The following is a 14,191-nucleotide window of genomic DNA, read 5'->3' as shown; positions in this document are numbered from 1 at the left end:
CCCTCCTGTCCTCCCTGTTCACCCACGACTGCATGGCCAAGCACGACTCAAATACCATCATTATGTAGGCCTGATCAACAATGAGACTATAGGGAGGAGGTCAGAGACCTGGCCATGTGGTGCCAAGATAACAACCTCTCCCTCAATGTGAGCAATACAAAAGAGATGATCGTGGACTACAGGAAAAGGAGGGCCGAACACTCCCCCATTCACATCGATGGGGCTGTAGTGGAGCAGGTTGAGAGCTTCAAGTTCCTTGGTGTCCACATCACCAACAAACTATCATGGTCCAAACACACCAAGAAAGTCGTGACGAGGGCACGACAACGCCTTTTCCACCTCAGGAGACAAAGGATTTGGCATGGGTCCCCAGATACTCAAAAATATCTACAGCTGCACCATCGAGAGTATCCTGACCGGTTGCATCACTGTCTGGTATGGCAACTGCTCGTCATCCGACCGACCGTAAGGCGGTACAGAGGGTAGTGTGTACAGCCCAGTACATCACTGGGGCCAAGCTTCCTGCCATCCATGACCTCTATACTAGATTGTGTCAGAGAAAGGCCCAAAAAATTGTCAAAGACTCCAGTCACCCAAGTCATAGACTGTTCTCTCTGCTACCGCACGGCAAGCGGTACTGGAGCGCCAAGTCAAGGTCAAAACAGCTTCTACCCCCAAGCCATAAGACTGCTGAACAATTAATCAAATGGCCACCCGGAAACATTTGCATTGACTACCCCTGTTTTTACACTGCTGCTACTCGCTGCTTATTATCTATGTATAGTCACTTTACCCCTACCTACATTGACTCTACCTACATTGACAAATTACCTCGACTAACCTGTACCCCCACACATTGCCTCAGTACCAGTACCACCTATAGACAGTATAGCCACATTGTTATTTTATTGTGTTTTTTAAATGTATTTTATTTGGTAAATATTTTCTTAACTCTATTTTCTTAAAACTGCATTGTTTGTTAAGGGCTTGTAAGTAAGCATTTCACAGTAAGGTCTACACTTGTTGAATTAGGCGTATGTGACAAATAAAGTGTGATTTAATTTGCTGAGGGTGCTGCAGCACACCCCTTGATAAAAAATAAATAATAATTCCCCACAAAATGTATTACTCAGCTAAGTGGAGAAAAAAGTTTGGATCTGATCTGATTTGGTGCGCCACCAAAAACAAGAAAAAAGAATGCCTTTGAAACTGCAGTTCAAAACACAGCTTCTGTACTGTATGAAGAAAGAGCATTCGAGCAAACAGACTTTTCCTTTGAGGTCCCATGTGCCAGTCTACCATCAAACCTAGTGTGGAGGTTGACGGGAGAATAATAACAAAACCAGTTGATATTGCCAATCATTTTGCAGATTTTTTTACACAGAAAATTAAATTACTAAGCAACAATGTAGACATAAATTCTTCCAAACAAGCTATTGTCCAATGGATTGATGATCATATTATGAGCAATAAGATCTGCTCTTTTAGTCTACAAACGGTGTCAGTGGAGGAGGTGTTAAACCTATTGAAGTCATTACCTGATGGTAAATCTACAGGTTATGGTCTTATGGAATTTTTTTGCTTCGCTGTGCTGCTCCCCAGATTGCAGTTCCACTGAGATACATATTTAATTGGTCACTGGAAAAGGGGCTGTTTGCAAATGTATGGAAGCATGCGAAACTGTGTTTTATTCCGAAAGACAGCAAAGAACCCATTACTCCTGCCAATAGTCGACCAATTAGTCTACTCCCTACACTCAGTAAGATATTGGAGGGTATTGTGAGTAGACAAATGTGGGAGTATATGGAAAAGAATGATCTGATTACAGCCAATCAGCATGCTTATCGCAAAAACCATTCCACTACCACTGCATTGGTTGACATGACTGATCAGTGGCTCAATGCTATGGATAATGGCAGGTTTGTAGGTGTACTATTTTTAGATTTCAGTGCAGCTTTTGATTTAGTGGATCATGAAATTATTTTGACAAAATTAATGCATTATGGTTTTAAGGAGGTAGCATTGAATTGGGTACAGTCATATCTAACTGACAGGAAACAGTCTACCTATATCAATGGTTCATTTTCTTCCCCTAATGTGTTAAACTGTGGAATACCGCAGGGCAGCTGCCTTGGGCCACTTCTCTACTTAATATACACCAACGACCTTCCCTATGCCTTGGTTGAAACTCAAGCTACTATATTTGCAGATGATACTACAATTTATGCAGCAAGAGAATCGGTTCAACATGTACAGCAAGCTTTGCAAGGAGATTTGGAGATTATCAGGAAATGGGTTTGCCAAAACAAACTTGCTTTAAACACCAAGAAAACCAAAGTTAAGTTGGTCTGTTCAACTAGGAAAAGGCCAAAACAGCATTGGATACAATTAAGTATGGGAGGAGTACAAATTGAAGAAGTGGCAGAAACCAAACTACTGGGAGTGCAGCTAGACAACTGCTTATCATGGTCGTCTCAAATAACTAATCTATGTAAAAAAAATAAAAATAAACAGCATGCATAATCAGAAGGATAGCTAAATATTTACCAGGGAAAATCCTTCAGCAAATAACACAGGCATTGGTTGAGAGTGAAGTGAACTATTGTTCGGTGGTCTGGGGAAATGCATCTTCTAGTGAAGTTAGGAGGCTGCAAAATGCACAGAATAAAGCAGCAAGGATTGTTTTAAGGCGGAGATATGGTTCTTCTGTTGCAGTCATGCGCAGTGTTCTTGGTTGGTCATCAATCGACAAGATAATTGAAAAAAACATGCTTATCTTATTTTATAATATACATCATTTAAAATGGCCAAGTTCTATTCACAATGGTATTCAGTTGGTAAGAGACAGACATTCCGTAAATACTAGGAATAGATTGTCCACCATCTATGCGTTATCCAGACAGAAAAAAGAAATGGGCAAAATAACATTTCGATTTAGAGCAATAAAGAAATTGAATAAATTAACTGAGCAAACTAGAAACCTTTCAATATATACGTTTAAACATTATTTAAAAACAATTTAAATATAGTATACAGAAATGTTGTGGGATTATAGTAGATGAAGAATATTTTAGATTGAGTATTTATTGGGTCATTATGCTAGTGTATTATGTATGTTTGTAATAGTGTGTTATATGTGACAGTGTGTTTGTATTATAAATTGTATTTTAATGTTAAGGACTCTTGGAAGATTAGTCCAAATGGCGACTAAAAGAGATCCTAATAAAATAAAATTAAATCAAACCTGGGTCAAGCACAATGTTAAACTCCTTTTTGGTGGTTGCGGGTCAGAAAGTTTGAAAACCACTGGGATACATGATAGTGGTAACAAATGGAGTTAGGTTGGGTATAGTAATGGTATAATACAGTATTTCTTACAATCTTCCATTTTGACTGGAGTTGTGTTGGTCATTGTTAATAAGTGCAGCATTTATTCCAGTTCAAAATAGTTTTGCAAAATACTTGACTCATCAGATTGTGCTGCTTTTGTAATGGGTGCGTGTAGGTGGCAGGGAAGTCAGGTGCAGGAGAACGAACTTGTTAAATACGGAGTTGTTTAATAAATGCTGATAAAATTCCAAAAACCAAAATGTACAAAATAACAAAAGTGTGTGCAAAACCTGTCGCACACCAGCATAATACATGCACAATCACATACAATCACACAATCTCCGACAAGGACATGAGGGGAAACAGAGGGTTAAGTACACAATGTAATTGATGGGATTGGAACCAGGTGTGAAGGAAGACAAGATGGAAAATGAAAAATGGATCAGTGATGGCTAGAAGGCCGGTGACGTTGACTGCCGAACACCGCCCGAACAAGGAGAGGGACCGACTTCGGCGGAAGTCGTGACAGCCTTCCCCTCTTCTTGTAAAAATTGCTCAAGGAGTCCGTGACCACAGTTGTGGGATTTTTTGTTGTTGTTGGGGGGTGCCCTTTTTTGGGGGGAGTACATGCCCCCCAAAATGTCTGTGGACGGCCCTGAGCAAGAACCTGATGAAAATCATTTAATCAGTTCGGCTTCTCACCATCTGACGAACTGAAGGGGTAGTAGTGGAATGGTTAGTAATGGAATGGGTAGTGGTGGAATGGTTAGTAATGGAAGGGGTAGTAGTGGAATAGTTAGTAATGGAAGGGGTAGTAGTGGAATGGTTAGTAATGGAAGGGGTAGTAGTGGAATGGTTAGTAATGGAAGGGGTAATAGTGGAATGGTTAGTAATGGAAGGGGTAGTAGTGGAATGGTTAGTAATGGAAGGGGTAGTAGTGGAATGGTTAGTAATGGAAGAGGTAGAAGTGGAATGGTTAGTAATGGAAGGGGTAGTAGTGGAATGGTTAGTAATGGAAGGGGTAGTAGTGGAATGGTTAGTAATGGAAGGGGTAGTGGTGGAATGGTTAGTAATGGAAGGGGTAGTAGTGGAAGGGGTAGTGGTGGAATGGGTAGTAGTTGACAGAGTTTTGTATGAGGGTTTTGGCATCAATGGCGGTCGGGGAGGCCAGCCCGGTCGTGCCCGATGTTGAGCTGGCCCACCATTGCACAGGAAGCCTGATGGGTCAGTCGATGGAGAGGCCAGCTACTGGTTGTGGACCGAGGTTGGAAGCTGGCTTCCCGACAAGATCAGTCCTCAGTCGTGAACTAGGGTTGAGCTAACTAGGTTGTGCTGGCCCCCCTGCTGGCTGGCCCTTCATTGCGCAGGAAGCCTGGAGGGTGAGTCGATGGGGAGGCCGACCCTTGATCGTGGACAGAGGTTGGTAGCTGGCCTCCCGACAGGATCAGGCCCCAGTTGTGATCCTGCTGGTAGGGCCAACCCTCCAGCAGTAAGCCAAGGTTGTGCTGGCCCCTCTGCTGGCAGGGCCAGCCCCCGGTCGTGGGGTTGAGCTGGCCCGCCATTGTGCAGGAAGTCTGGAGGGTGACTCAATGGGGAGGAGGCCGGGATGGTGGTGGGTCAATGGATTAGTACAAACTTGCAGTACGGACTCTTTGTGAGGCAAATGTACAAAAGAGTGAAGAAGGATACCGTTTAAAAACTATGAGGGTGGTTGAGCAAGCAAGCGGATTCATGTGAGTGAGGTGGGCTTGTGGCTAATACAGTAGGCTCCCGAGTGGCGCAGCAGTCTAAGGCACTGCATCTCCATGCTAGAGGCGTCAATAGAGACCCTGATTAAATTCCGGGCTGTATCACAACTGGCAGTGATTGGGAATCACATAGGGCATTGCACAACTGGACCAATGTCGTCCGGGCTTGGCCGTCATTGTAAATAAGAATTTGTTCTTAATTGACTTGCTTAGTTAAATAAAGGTAAAATAAAATGTAAAAAAGAGTTCAATCGAACTCGACCAAAACAATGGAATTGTGGGGAAAGAGCGATGTGTGAAAGATGCCGGCCAGCTACATTAGCCTACATTTAGGCTATTGTTTATATGTGTATTTCACAATATGTTGAGGTAAATCAGAGTATAATGTTTGTATGGATGTCAACCCCAACACATGTCCATGTCATCGTTAGCTAAATGCGTTACAGTTAAACAAATTTGAGTACCACCACCGATTTCTGTATGCTAGCTATGCTAACCAGCTTATTTAGTAGTCACTTCTTCTAAAACTGAAACGGGACAACTTCTGCATGTTATACAGTAAAAACAGCCAAATATATCCAAATCGGACTCAAGTAACCACATTATGGGCCTGTTACAATACACCAATCATGACAGATTTGACAAATATCCACTTCGTTACATCAGATTTGTTGAATGTGCACCAATCTGACTCCTTTACCGCATCCATGTATGGAGGTTCTGCTCTGGTCGCATCCCAATATGAAAGTCGGTGCCCATATATGGAGTTCCTGCTCAAAAGCTGCATTCCAATATATATATATATATATATATATATATATATATATATATATATATTAACCTTTATTTAACTAGGCAAGTCTGTTAAGAACAAATTCTTATTTACAATGACGGCCTACACCGGCCAAACCCGGATGCCGCTGGGCCTATTGTGTGCCATCCTATGGGACTCCCAATCACGTCCGGTTGTGATACAGCCTGGATAGGGAAGAACAATGCCCGTATATGGACGTTCCTGCTGTGGATTATGCTGCATTCATAGCCAAGTGGGAAGGTGGCATTTACCACATACGACTGGGAAAATCATGCCTCTCCAACTCGTATTTACTAGCGGTAAACTTGTCTATCATCCCTAAGCTCCGACTTCTCCCACATGCTGACCTCTGACGTCACCTACGAAGAAAAGGACCTCAGAAATAGACATGAATGATCAGTTCCCGAAGGAAATTGCAGAACGCCGTAAAGTTCTGTATTCAATCTTCCAGTAAAATAGATTGAAAGAGAAACGCGTAGAAACGCGTGATAACAAAATGTTCAGAGACACAAAGACTACTCTATGGCTATTCTAAAAATTACAAAGTTCTCATAGAGGTGGCGAATAATGGAATACACAATACTAGCCATGGTAGGGATTGTAATAACACAACAACAAAAAAATAGAAAAACAAATATAACTAATTGGAACACAAAAGTACTAATTCAACACGATGGATATAAAAACACAGCAGACAGAAGGCACAGTATGTGGGTATGTGTGGATGTATTGTGATGGAAGGTGTGATGTGTTTTTTGGTGTTTGGGAAAGTGTGGCATTAAGTGAGTGAGAAAGGAAATGGTTGCATATCCTTTCTCACTCACTTAATGCCACATTTTCCCAAACACCAGAAAACACACACACCACACTCTGAGCAGGGGTTGTGAGAGAGCTTTCAATTTTGTGCAGATGAGGGATATACATTTTATTTATTTATTCTCCTATCATGGTGGAACTGCATTTTAAAATAAATGATGCATCTAATGTATTTATTTATTGTCCTATCTTGATGGAACGGTCCACAACCCTGTACCCTAGACACCCACCTGAACAACTCAGATACTAAAGAGAAGTCCCGATCTGTTTTATGGGCCTGCTGTAAGCTGCCTGTAAGCAGCCAAAATGCTGTCAGAGACCTTCTAGAGCAACACCGCCCTCTCAAGATTCTGAGTCTTTCTGGCAGGGTTGGTCCTGCAAAGCCAGAGCCCCATGATGGGAGAGCATAATATACAAGGATATTCTCAAAGCTGCTAATGAGAACATTGACGACCTTGTTCCTTGCCGGTATGGATTTCGGTGGGGAGCCCCCACCCAGACAGTGTCAGTGCTGGCAACACTAGCTGCAGTAATCAAATCAAATCTAATCAAAGTTTATTTGTCACGTGCGCCGAATACAACACCTTACAGTGAAATGCTTACTTACAGGCTCTAACCAATAGTGCGGAGAAAAAAAAGCGTGTGTGTGTGTGTGTGTGTGTGTGTGTGTGTGTGTGTAGGTAAGTAAAGAAATAAAACAACAGTAAAAAGACATTTGAAAATAAGAGTAGCAAGGCTTTGTACAGACACAGGTTAGTCAGGCTTATTGAGGTAGTATGTACATGTGGGTATGGTTAAAGTGACTATGCATATATGGTGAACAGAGAGTAGCAGTAGAGTAAAAAGAGGGGTTGGAGGGTGGCGGGACACAATGCAGATAGCCCAGTTAGCCAATGTGCGGGAGCACTGGTTGGTCGGGCCAATTGAGGTAGTATGTACATGTAAAACTGACTGTATATATAGTTAAAGTGACTATGCATATAAGATAAACAGAGAGTAGCAGCAGTGTAAAAAAGGGTTGGGGGGGCACACAATGCAAATAGTCCGGGTAACCATTTGGTTACATGTTCAGGAGTCTTATGGCTTGGGGGTAAAAACTGTTGAGAAGCCTTTTTGTCCTAGACTTGGCACTCCGATACCGCTTGCCATTAGGTAGTAGAGAGAACAGTCTATGACTGGGGTGGCTGGGGTATTTGACCATTTTCAGGGCCTTCCTCTGACACCGCCTGGTGTAGAGGTCCTGGATGGCAGGCAGCTTTGCCCCAGTGATGTACTGGGCTGTACGCACTACCCTCTGAAGTGCCTTGCGGTCGGAGGCCGAGCAATTGCCATACCAGGCAGTGATGCAACCAGTCAGGATGCTCTCGATGTTGCAGCGGTAGAACCTTTTGAGGATCTCAGGACCAATGCCAAATCTTTTTAGTTTCCTGATGGGGAATAGGCTTTGTCGTGCCCTCTTCACGACTGTCTTGGTGTATTTGGACCATTCTAGTTTGTTGTTGATGTGGACACCAAGGAATTTGAAGCTCTCAACCTGCTCCACTACAGCCCCGTCAATGAAAATGGGGACGTGCTCGGTGCTCCTTTTCCTGTAGTCCACAATCATTTCCTTGGTCTTGGTTACATTGAGGGATAGGTTGTTATTCAGGCCAGGTCTCTGACCTCCTCCCTATAGGCTGTCTCGTCATTGTCGGTGATCAGGCCTACCACTGTTGTGTCGTCAGCAAACTTAATGGTGTTGGAGTCGTGCCTGGCCATGCAGTCGAGGGTGAACAAGGAGTACAGGAGGGGACTGAGCACGCACCCCTGGGGAGCTCCAGTGGTGAGGATCAGCGTGGCAGATGTGTTGCTACCTACCCTCACCACCCCATCAGGAGGTCCAGGATCCAGTTGCAGAGGGAGGTGTTTAGTCCCAGGTTCCTTAGCTTAGTGATGAGCTTTGTGGGTACTATGGTGTTGAATGCTGAGCTGTAGTCAATGTATAGCATTCTCACTTAGGTGTTCCTTTTGTCCAGGTGGGAAAGGGCAGTGTGGAGTGCAATAGAGATTGCATCATCTGTGGATCTGTTTGGGCGGTATGCAAATTGGAGTGGGTCTAGGGTTTCTGGGATGATGGTGTTTATGTGAACCATGACCAGCCTTTCAAAGCACTTTATGGCTACGGACGTGAGTGCCATGGTTCTGTAGTCATTTAGGCAGGTTGCCTTTGTGTTCTTGTGTACAGGGACTATGGTGGTCTGCTTGAGGCATGTTGGTATTACAGACTCAATTAGGGACATGTTGAAAATGTCAGTGAAGACACCTGCCAGTTGGTCAGCACATGCCCGGAGCACACGTCCTGGTAATCCATCTGTCCCCGCAGCCTTGTGAACGTTGACCTGTTTATAGGTCTTACTCACGTCGGCTACGGAGGGCGTGATCACACAGTTGTCCGGAACAGCTGATGCTCTCATGCATGCCTCAGTGTTGCTTGCCTCGAAGAGAGCATAGAAGTGATATAGCTCGTCTTGTAGGCTCGTGTCACTGGGCAGCTCGTGGCTGTGCTTCCCTTTGTAGTCTGTAAACGTTTGCAAGCCCTGCCACATCCGACGAGCATCGGAGCCGGTGTAGTATGATTCAATCTTAGCCCTGTATTGATGCTTTGCCTGTTTGATGGTTCGTCGCAGGGCATAGTGGGATTTCTTGTAAGCTTCCCGCACCTTGAAAACGGCAGCTCTACCCTTTAGCTCAGTGCGAATGTTAACTGTAATCCATGGCTTCTGGTTGGGGTATGTACATACAGTCAGTGTGGGGACCACATCCTCAATGCACTTATTGATAAAGCCAGTGACTGATGTGGTGTATTCCTCAATGTCATCGGAAGAATCCCGGAACATGTTCCAGTCTGTGATAGCAAAACAGTCCTGTACTTTAGAATCTGCTTCATCTGACCATTTTTTTATAGACCGAGTCACTGGTGCTTCCTGCTTTCATTTTTTCTTGTAAGCAGGAATCAAGAGGATAGAGTTGCGGTCGGATTTACCAAATGGAGGGAGAGGGAGAGCTCTGTACGTATCTCTGTGTGTGGAGTACAGGTGATCTAGAATTTTTTTCCCTCTGGTTGCACATTTAACATGTTGATAGAGATTTGGTAGAAATTATTTAAGTTTCCATGCATTAAAGTCTCCGGCCACAAGGAGCGCTGCCTCTGGGTGAGTGGTTTCCTGTTTGTTTATTTCCTTATATAGCTGGCTGAGTGCGGTCTTAGTGCTGGCATCTGTCTGTAGTGCTAAATAAACAGCCACGAAAAGTATAGCTGAGAACTCTCTAGGCAAGTAGTGTGGCCTGCAATTTATCATAAAATACTCTACTTCAGGCGAGCAAAATCTAGAGACTTCCTTAGATTTTGTGCACCAGCTGTTGTTTACAAATATGCACAGACCGCCCCCCCTGCTCTTACCAGAGTGTGCTGTTCTATCCTGCCGGTGCAGCCACGATTACATGAAACATAGGATATTACAGTTTTTGATGTCCCGTTGGTAGGATATTCGTCTAGTTTATTGTCCAATGATTGCATGTTGGCGAGTAATATTGACGGTAACGGCAGCTTTCCTAGTTGTCTTCTGCGGGTCCGGACGAGGCATCCGGCTCTTCTTCCTCTGCGTAGCTTCCTTTTGCGAATAATTGGGTTGTCTGCCCTGTGGGGTGTTTGGAGAATATTGTGTGAGTCCTGCTTGCTGCTGTTGTTGTTGTTGTTGTTGTTGTTGTTGTTGTTGTTGTTGAAAACATCTTTGTCTAATCCGAGGTGAGTGATCGCTGTCCTGATATCTAGAAGATCTTTTCTGCCGTAAGATACGGTTGCAGAATCATTATTTCCAAAATAATTTACAAATATTGTTGTGGCTGAATCAGAATTAGTTAGGTAACATTGATAAATAAGATGTTTTATTTACCTAATAATGCTTATGTGAGATATTTGTCATTAGGATGTTTTCTTTTGGATAATACTGTTGGCAGTTGCATTTTCCTCTCTCTTCTCCAGGGCTTAGTCACTAGAGGCCCAGAGAGGGGAGAGGTCAGGCTTGTCTTCATATGTCAATATATCTGTTAAACCATGTGATGCTATGAAGAATATCAGAAGGGGAGGAGGACAGAATGGAGGCTTGTCTTCTTATGGGAATGTGTCTGTAACTATTGTATGTCCCCTCTGAGGTTGCCCTTATCTTGATTTAGTATATGACCTAAGAGGCTCACTGTCTTTTCTGATCTTGTCCAGGAGGGGTTGTATTTGAGATGGAAGTATCTAGTATTGACCATTGATATATGCCATTGGATGAGGTAATGGTTTGGTACTATGTTGTACCAAGAAAAAGGTTAGAACTTCGTTTAGGAGACCAAACTGAACGATAATTTATAGCTAATGCTGTCTGGCTATGGGATACTCCTCTCTCAAGTAAAGTCTTCCTTTGTAATGTTCCTAAGATCTGTTATTTGTCATGTGAGTTGAGATGGGTGTGTCTTGGCTATAAATGATACTAAGAATTGTTTTGTAAGCGCTCTCAGAGAATTCATTTATAGACACTGAATTGATCTGAGAGTCACAGGGCTATGGTGAAGCTCATATATAATTAAAGATGGACTTTATAATATACTCTAACTTGTGTGTGGTTTGCTCTCTCAATGTTTAGTAATACAGGAAATTACCATGACAATATCGCAAAAAAAAAACACATAATAGCACAATTGGTTAGGAGACTGTAAAACGGTGGCCATCTCCTCCGGGCTATTAACCCATGGAGAGGGGGGTCACACTCGGACATTCAGAGAGAAGGCATATTATTGTGGCCCTGGTGGCACAAAATCATCAAAGGTCTGACTGCACGGAGATGATTGGGAATATGGTCACAATGGGGGTCCAGCGTGTGTGTGTTTCAGGGGAAGGGGGTATATCTGATCTCCATCACCCTGGACATGACAAATCTCCCCATTTTTGCCCATTTTTGCAGGCCTTCTCATACAGCTGCAAATCGTATGCATTCGTAAATAAAGACCTTTCTTGAGTTGGGTCTGGGATGGTGTAACTGTTGAGAATCTGTATTACAACTGGACGTAATTGGGAGTCCCATAGGGCGTTGCACAATTGGGAGTTACACAAAAGTTTTTAAAAAGTGTTGATTAGAGGACAGAATGCGGTCGTATCATCACATAATTGGCATATATATTACTCTTACAGAATTTCCACATGGGTGAGGATATTGTAAATTTAATCGAAGCCTACTGGATGATAACTTGTTTTTAGCTAGGGCAGACTCATTTATAACTGATCCCCTTATTGTATGGGACACTTTTAAATGTGCCTTTAGAGGCCATGCATTTCAGAACTCATCTATAAAACAAAAGCAATTTTGGTCAAAAGAGTCCATACTAACAAAGGAAATTGAAGGACTAACAGTACAGATGGACAGCAAAAAATACTGTACCATAGAGGCTCAGAGTAAGTTAGAGGAAAAACAAAACAAATGTAGTGACTTATTCAAGAAAGATCCAGTGTAATATATTATAAAAATAAAGTGAACTGGATAGAATATGTGATAAAATGCACCAAATTATTTTTCAATCTTTAATATAGAAATGCTACCAAAATTTTTTTTACTGAAACTTGTTACAAATGATGGAGTCACTCATGATTCACCAAACTATATTTTGAAAGAGGAAGTCAAGTACTTTAAGAATATGTTTTCATTTCAGTCTCCTCCATCTCCACTAACCGAAGATAATTGTATGCATTTATTTTTACTATTAATCATGTAAAATTAACCTCTGTACAAAAATACTAATGTGGAAGGCCAAATTACAGAGGAACTTCTTGATGCAATTAAGCCTTTAAGTCTGGGAAAACTCCAGGGCTGGATAGCATACCAGTGGAAGTATACCAAACTTTTTTTATATACTCAGAGGATCATTATTAGAATGTTTTAACCACTCCTATATAAATGGTAGATTATCGGACACTCAACAAGAAGATTGAATTATTACTGAAACAGGATCCAAGTGGTATATACATATAAAGATCCAGACCATTTAAAAAACTGGAGGCCTCTTACACTTCAGTGTTGTGAGGCAAAAAGTATTGCTAAATGCTTAGTGCATAGTTTTTAAAAGGTTTTGTCAGATATTATTCATCCTAATCAGACAGGTTTTTTACATGCACGATACATTAGAGATAATACAAGACAAGTACTTGAAACAATAGAACACTATGAAATATCGGAGAAACCAGGCTTTGTTTTCATAGCTGACTTTGAAAAGGCTTTTGATAAAGTACAACTGGAGATTATATATAAATACCTGGAATATTTCAATTTTGGAGAATCACTTATAAAATTGGTTAAAGTTATGTATAGTAACTCTCGGTGTAAAATAGTAAATAATGGCTACATCTCAGAAAATGTTTAACTGTCAAGAGGAGTAAAACAAGGTTGTCCACTATTGGCATATCTATTTATTTTTGCCTTTGAAATATTAGCTAATAAAATTAGTTGTAACAATAATATTAAGAGATTAGAAATCCATGACTTAAGAACAAAAGTGTCATTGTACGCTGATGATTCATGTTTTCTTTTAAATCCACAATTAAAATCCCTCCACAGCCTTATAGAGGATCTACATACTTTTTATAACCTCTCTGGATTAAAACCAAGTGTACTATATTACATATTGGATAACAAAATATTGCTACTTTTACATTACCGTATAGTTTACCAATAAAATGGTCTGACGGGGATGTGGAAATACTTGGTATACATATCCTGAAAGAAAGAAATTAGTAGAAAGTTAGAAAAAATAGATAAGATCTTGCTACCATGGAAAGGAAAATACTTGTCTATTTGTGGAAAAATCACCCTGATTAACTCTTTAGTCATATCACAGTTTACCTATGTGCTTATGGTTTTGCCTACACCTAGCAACCTGCTTTTTTAATAACATGAGAAAAACATTTTCAATTTAATTTGGAATGGCAAGCCAGACAAAATTAAAAGGTCTTATTTAGATAAGGCCTATGAATTCAGATGGCATAAATGATTAAATATTAAAGCATTTGACCTCTCACTAAAGAAAGCAGTCATACAAAAGTTGTACTTAAATCCAAAATGAATCTCTAGTAAATTAGTAAGTCGGAAGTTTACATACACTTAGGTTGGAGTCATTAAAACTTGTTTTTCAACCACTCTACCCTGTACATGACACATGTCATTTTTCCAACAATTGTTTACAGACAGATTATTTCACTTCTAATTCATTGTATCACAATTCCAGTGAGTCAGAAGTTCACACACACTAAGTTGACTGTGCCTTTAAACAGCTTGGAAAATTCCAGAAAATGATGTCATGGCTTTAGAAGCTTCTGATAGGCTAATTGACATAATTTGAGTCAATTGGAGGTGTACCTGTGGATGTATTTCAAGGCCTACCTTCAAACTCAGTGCCCTTTTGCTTGACGTCA

Source organism: Oncorhynchus mykiss, chromosome 12, assembly GCF_013265735.2.
Source record: "Oncorhynchus mykiss isolate Arlee chromosome 12, USDA_OmykA_1.1, whole genome shotgun sequence".
NCBI classification, from domain to species: Eukaryota; Metazoa; Chordata; class Actinopteri; order Salmoniformes; family Salmonidae; genus Oncorhynchus; species Oncorhynchus mykiss.
Note: the sequence above shows the minus strand (reverse complement) of the source record.